Here is a 5,860-nt window from a genome sequence, read left to right as displayed (position 1 = left end):
TCCTGCTTTTAGCCTTACTGAACTCCTTAATAATTGTATCGTAATTTAACTTAGATGCTATATATGCTTCAATAGATAAAACTGCGAAAGCTGAAAGTCTTTCCTGACCCATTGTATTTCTTAAATAATTTTTTATTCGTTTTAAATTTGAAAAGCTCCTTTCAGAGTAGGCAGTACTTACCGATATTGTTAACAAAATTCGAACTGCAATGTAAATATTTGGGTAAATTTCTTTCAAGTTATTTTCTATTATGTATTGGAGCAGCTGTTTCACATCTTTAATGAAGTTGGGTAAATTTGGGATCATTGTTTGTAATTATTTATATAATTCGTAAGGTTGGAAGTCACTGCTCTCACCCACTCGCAGGACTGAATGTAAATCTTGATGGTTTTTTTAATATTTGCTCTTTTGGAATATTTTTTTAACTCGCTTAGATCGTAGAGAAAATCAAAATTTTCAAAATGTTGATTTAAAGACAAATCGCGAATCAATATTGCTTATTATAGACTCAATCGTGGTGTTAAAAAAATCTGTTTCATACCTTCTTTTGGGAGACTGTATAGATTGATCGCTGCTTTCATCATCGAACATCCTTTTTCTTTTCGACTATCTTTTCATTTTAAAAATCTTTTGGCAGTTTTTAGTCTTTTGGCAAGATCAATAGATACTGTATTCATTATTTTACGTCGCTTCTTTTTGAGTTTGTTCTGTGAGGTGTTCGTTATCCGATCATGTGTTCGTTATCCGAACATAAAAATCTTTCGCGAAAGTGTTCGTTATCCGATTTGTTCGTTAACCGATCACCCACTATAATTATATTAATAAATTCTTATTAAAATACACAAGAAATTTTCTTAAATACTATAATTATTTTTAATCGCAATTTTAATATTAAGACTTGGATCAAAATCAAACGGAAACGTATAAAAATTTAATTTTACCATTTTATAAATAAATTTTTTTAAAAAGAAATTTTTTACGTAATAATTCGAAATAAATAATTATAAAAATTTTTCGACCAATAAAAATCATTTCTGTTTGTAATGGATGAATTAATATAATGAATAAGAACCGGTTCGATCCGGTTGGGCGCGAATTTGAAAGCAGGTTTATAAGCAGCCATTAGATAAGGAGTCTGTCGACCGTTTCGAATCAAAATGGCAGCGAAGAAGCGAGGCGGGAGGAAACGTGGTGCGGAAACCAAGAATCAAAACGAATCTAAAACTAAAAAGACCGATAATAATCCCGAAGAAACTACTAACGAAGAAGAGAAGGATACGAAGAATGAAGAAACGAATGACGTCGATGTAAAACCGGAAGAAGAGAAGGTGGAGAAAAGTGAAACGAAAACCGACGAGGAGGAAAAGAAAGTTAAAAATTCAAATAGTAAAGAAAAAACGTCGACACCACCTCTTAAGAGGGCTCTTCGTAGTAATAAAGGGGCACAGAATTCTAACACCACCGACATTCCTAAGAAAGAAAAGAAAGCAGCAACTAAGACAAGAAAACGTGGTCCAACAGTTGCCGCCGAATTTTGGTAAGGATTTATTATAACAGTAATAAACCCGCCATTTTTATATTTATAATAAAAGAATTTCTATGCTAGATTTTTTTTTAATTTTTTAGTCGAAATATCTGGAAACTTTTCTACCTAATTATAAATTATTATTTATTCTGAGAAATTTTATAATAATATACTTTTATTAATTTTGAATTTTTAAATTAAGATATAGAATTTTCTATATGAATGATTTGGATGTAAGTACAAATTTAGAAAATGGGCTTATTGTCTTTATGCGAATAATTGATTTATACTCTTTGCAGAAGTAGAGGAATGAGTTGTTCGAATATAGAAGAATTTAATTGGGTTAAATTTACCTTAGGTAGCCAAAATGGCAGCTCATCTCTGATTCCAGCTAACAAAAGAAAGGAAACAGCGGGGATGCACGTTCTAAAACCTAACCTAACCTAACCTATTCTAATAAATTACCATAATTATTACCAACCAAATTATTAGAATAGGTTAGGTTATGTTAGAACGTGCGTCCCCATTGTTTCCTTTCTTTTGTTAGCTGGAATCGGAGATGAGCTGCCATTTTGGCTACCTAAGGTAAATTAACTTTTAATTGTAAAGCTGGCAGATTGCCGCTACGGGCGCGCGCCGTTTAACAGTGGACTGCGGAAGTTCCGTGTGATTTATGATGGAACTGAAAAAGTCATGGCCGCCTGTACTTTTTCTGTTTTTAGATATGTTTGGCTTTCCTAAATACTTACGCTACTTATAGATACTATGCTACTTGATAAGTAGTATATTATATACTACTAGTTGAGTAGTAGAGTGTGTTGCTGAAAACAAAAACTAGTTTGAACGAGCAATGAAATCGGTACCATTGTGTTTACGGTTATCCCCATTTTATAATGCTAATTAGGTTCCGAAAAGGTGCCGCATTATGTGAATCTGTGCTTTGGGAAACGAACTAATACAAAAATGTGGGGTTAGATTTTAAAGGTTAGCCAGAGTGTACAATTATTTTTCGTAATTAAGAGAAATATGTTTATTAAAGCAATCGATAATTAACTAACAGTCGCAAGCAAATTGGGGCAAAAAGTGTTGTATGTTAATATTGTTTCTCTACTGCTAAACATCATTAAACAAGGATGTTTTCTTTTTGTCAGAATGTTGTCATCCGAGCTTTACTGTTGACCTTAATCCCAATTATCAGCAACATTTTGCTTTTTCTCTGTTTTTTCATAAAATCTGATAGGCTAATGCAAGCAATGAAAATATCTTTAAAAATTTAATCTTTATATAGTAACTTTTTAATTTAATCTATAATACAAAGCACAACAACAATCTTTTGGGTTCATTTAGAGCACTATCACCAATGATAGTGACGCTTGGTTTATAAGAAAGCCAGAATAAAAAACTAGGACAAGGAAAAGAAAAATTATACAATCAGTTCTCATTACAGAAAGCGGGGCAAAAAGCATGAAACAACATTGAAAATTTCAATATCAATGGGGAAAATATGAGACAATACATGTTTGCTTGAATAAAAAAGTATTGAATGATGGGGTTATGACATTTTATCCTGGGATGTTCTCAAACCAAATTGGAGCAAAACTGTGTTGTATGGGAGATATCCTCAATTCTTGAACCATGTTAGAGCAAAAGAGTATTTTAGGAATGCTGTATTGTACATGGTTTATCTGTACTTACCTTTTTTTGACTTTTAGTTGGTTGTAAAGTAAGCTTGGATTTAAAATTATTATATATAACTGATGTAACACTGGAATTTTTTTATAGTACATTAAAATTGAATGTGTTATAATGATTCAAAACCTGATTGTTCTTCATGAACGAAAGTGTAATATATTCTTTTTATCCGTTGTGTCCTACTCTCGGTCACTCTAAGGATTAAAGCTCTCTGTGCCTCTTTTCTGCATAGCCTCCTTCAATTCCATTATAGATAATTCAGTGTCACTTTTGATTGTGTCGAGCCACTGAGTCCTTGGTCGGCCTCACGCTCTTTTCCTGCTAACCATCCCCAGCATGATTGCCTTCTCAAGGGAGCTGGTTCTCATTATATGACCAAAAAAGGACAGTTTCTGTTTGGTTATCTGGGCTTCCGGTGAGATTTTTGGTTGGGCTGTCTAAGACAGTTTTGTTGGTGATCTGTGCTGTCCATGGAATGCTTGAAAGCTGTCTCCAACACCTCATTCGTTCGTTATTTATTATAAGGTACACAAATTGTGTTACATACCTGGCTCTGCAGGAAGCATTACCAGGTTACAAAAACGTGACAAGAATAACATTAGTTATAGGTAGGGTTTGTAATGGATGAATTAATATAATGAATAAGAACCGGTTCGATCCGGTTGGGCGCGAATTTGAAAGCAGGTTTATAAGCAGCCATTAGATAAGGAGTCTGTCGACCGTTTCGAATCAAAATGGCAGCGAAGAAGCGAGGCGGGAGGAAACGTGGTGCGGAAACCAAGAATCAAAACGAATCTAAAACTAAAAAGACCGATAATAATCCCGAAGAAACTACTAACGAAGAAGAGAAGGATACGAAGAATGAAGAAACGAATGACGTCGATGTAAAACCGGAAGAAGAGAAGGTGGAGAAAAGTGAAACGAAAACCGACGAGGAGGAAAAGAAAGTTAAAAATTCAAATAGTAAAGAAAAAACGTCGACACCACCTCTTAAGAGGGCTCTTCGTAGTAATAAAGGGGCACAGAATTCTAACACCACCGACATTCCTAAGAAAGAAAAGAAAGCAGCAACTAAGACAAGAAAACGTGGTCCAACAGTTGCCGCCGAATTTTGGTAAGGATTTATTATAACAGTAATAAACCCGCCATTTTTATATTTATAATAAAAGAATNACTTTTAATTGGTTGTTTGTGTTTTTAAAGGACTTTTTTACCTTTTGGCGGCATGAAGCCTAAAAAGGAAGGCCTGTCTCTATTGATGTGTAGTCTGGAATGCAAAATAAATGGTGATCCCTCTTGGACAGACTTTTCTTTGATTTATTTAATTATATATATATATATATTAATTTAAATAGTAATAAAAGTATTATAGAATGAGCAAATATGTTTTTGAATGATGATAAATTAAAATTAATTAATCTGACAAAACTAAAAAAATAGTGATGGAATATTGAAAATTATAATTCAATAGTAGATGAGACATTAAATGATGATATTTATGAAAAACTTAATAATAACCCATTACAAAAGTTAAAATATAAAGTTAACCTTTAGCTTTTAATTTCAGACTTAACTATATTTGATGAGAAAAAAACAAGTGATGCCACTTACTAAAAATAAATGAAAATATAAAAGCTGTTTATTGGCATTACTGGTAAATATATTTAATTAACAAGTACTTTTGACAGTGCATAAACATCATCTTCAGATAATGTGGTGGATGGAACATTATAAATCTAGAGATAGAACACATTTTTAAATTGCTCTTTGTGCAAGAGCATGGAACATAAAAATTTAAAAATACAAAATTATATGCCATTATAAAATAAACATAATATATGATGGCAATGGTTAACAAAATGTGAAAATTTAGTTTAAAAATATGAAATAAATTATTATTTTAATTATATCAACACTCTTAGGCCAGGAACACACACGCGTAAAATTGTGTGACAGAAAACTGAATCAGAAATCAGCTTTCAGTTTAGTTTCTGTTTTACGCTTTTATGCCAGAACACACATACGTAAAAATTCTGGCCGAAAATTAGCACTGTTGGTGGCAGTGGTGCCACCAACAGTGCTAATTTTATTAATTTTTTCCTCTCATATAGGCTATCTATCCCTTTGTACCTTCCATTTTTTCTACACTTCCTCTGCTATAATATAGAAAATTTAAATTAATAGACTCGTATTCCAAATTCAAATAAAGAACGTGTGATATAAATACTAGGCCTATATATCGATTCTACTAGACTTACCTGTTATTTGAAATTTAACACCTGTAGCCATCCATAAACGTTGTTTAAATACAGTGTCTTTATACATGACACTGATTTGGTCGAACGGATTCAATAAACTCCTCTATTTCATTTATTTTTCGTTTTTTCGAGACCATCACAATTGTAGGGTTAACCCTCATTGCCGCCATTGTTAGAATAAAAACCACGTGTCTACTTCGACGTCACAGGAAAGACTTCTCTTTATTGGAGGAATTTTGGCGTAAAAATTTTTCGGCGTAAAAAGTAGAGACATGCTCTACTCTATTTTCAGTTTTGTTTCAGCCAAAATTTCAGAAAAATTTTTACGTTTTCTGTTTTATGCTAGATTTTACGCCGAATTTTACGCATGTGTGTTCCTGGCCT

This window comes from Centruroides sculpturatus, unplaced genomic scaffold (assembly GCF_000671375.1).
Source record: "Centruroides sculpturatus isolate CEXI.00-Female unplaced genomic scaffold, Cexi_2.0 scaffold1726, whole genome shotgun sequence".
Lineage (NCBI taxonomy): Eukaryota > Metazoa > Arthropoda > Arachnida > Scorpiones > Buthidae > Centruroides > Centruroides sculpturatus.
Note: the sequence above shows the minus strand (reverse complement) of the source record.